Source organism: Chrysochloris asiatica, unplaced genomic scaffold (assembly GCF_000296735.1).
Source record: "Chrysochloris asiatica unplaced genomic scaffold, ChrAsi1.0 scaffold00128, whole genome shotgun sequence".
NCBI classification, from domain to species: domain Eukaryota; kingdom Metazoa; phylum Chordata; class Mammalia; order Afrosoricida; family Chrysochloridae; genus Chrysochloris; species Chrysochloris asiatica.
Genome location: NW_006408646.1, coordinates 2129616 through 2131147, shown reverse-complemented (window position 1 = coordinate 2131147; position 1532 = coordinate 2129616). Strand labels below are relative to the sequence as shown.

The 1532-nt window shown below is 41.6% G+C and overlaps 1 pseudogene; it reads left to right on the top strand.

The window, feature by feature from the left end:
* The first annotated feature begins 497 nt into the window (after positions 1-497).
* On the top strand, positions 498-989 carry LOC102817675 (annotated as a pseudogene).
* Positions 990-1532: the final 543 nt, after the last annotated feature.

The window sequence follows — 1532 nt, the reverse complement described above, 5'->3', positions numbered from 1 at the left end:
AAATGGCCAATGTTTGCCCCAAAGCAAAGATCAGGTAAGAAGAAGAAGGGAAGCTAGATCAATGGACCAGAAGACCACAAGAGAAATCATGAGAATTCTGACACACTATGAAAACTGTAACCCATGACATGGAAGAGTTGGTATAAAAATTGTTATGGGAGAATCAATTTGCTGGATAAACGTTCACCTAAAACATAGTAGGTAGCGTAGTGGTTACAAATCGGGCTGTGAACCTTAAGGTCAGCAGTTGGAAACTACCAGCTGCTCCGCGGGAGAAAGATGAGGCGTTTTGCTCCCGTAAAGATGTACAACCTCGGAAACCCTGTACAGGGTCACTATGAGTCGGAACCGACTCCACGGCACATAACAACAACAACAAAACATAGCAAAATGTTATTTATTTTTTAAATTAAATCAATCTCTGCTCTGCCCAGTTTGCGTGGAACGCTCGTGGAGCTCCAATCAAGATGGAGGAATACACCAAGAACCAGTGAATTATGGATGACTGTGGTGCGGCCTTTGCAATGGGCACCATAGGTGGTGGGATCTTTCAAGCAATCAAAGGTTTTCGGAATTCTCCAGTGGGAGTCAACCACAGACTACGAGGAAGTTTGACAGCTGTTAAAACCAGGGCTCCACAGTTGGGAGGCAGCTTTGCAGTTGGGGGGTGGGGGGTAGGTGGGTAATGCTTTCCATTTCCATGGAGTATGGTTCAAGTCCGAGGGAAAGAAGATCCCTCCCTGGGACTCCGTCACAAGCAATACCTTAACAAGAGCCATACTAGCAGCAAGAAATGCACCATGGCCATGGTTGGGTCTGCTGCAATAGGTGGCATTCTCCTAGCTTTAATTGAAGGAGCTGGTATCTTATTGACAAGATTTGCCTCTGCACAGTTTCCCAATGGTCCTCAGTTTGCTGAAGATCCCTCCCAATTGCCTTCAACACAGTTACCATCCTCATCCTTTGGTGACTATCAACAATATCAATAGAACTGATGCCCCAAGATTTAACAGAATGAGCTATATTTCAAGAATGATTTTGGAAAACCCCATTCCAGTCTGTTTTTAAAACCATAGGTGGGATAACTGTGGCCAAATAGGCTATCAGAAGACATTTAGCACTTTTTGTTATTTAAAGGAACGTGAGGGGAAACATTAAAAAAGAATGCATTTATTTATTCACATTTGGATTGCTTTGGTGAAAAAAATAAATGTCTAAGATTATAAAAATAAAATATAGTAAGAGCTTAAAAGATGAAGGACCAAAGGACAGATACCTGTGAAGCGTGCCCATCATCACTTCCTTGGGGACTTGGCTGCCTGGTTTTGTGTGTTCTGTCATACAAACAGTAAAAACTCGTAGAACTTGAAAAACAATGAAATGAAAGAAAACATAGGGCATTTAGATGATTTACTAAGCAATTCTTCAAAGGCTCAAACATTTCTACAACCTGAATGATGAGACAGGACATGACCATCCAAAAATATCTGGCTTAGTGTATGTACATGAATAAACACATTGGAAATTTTGAC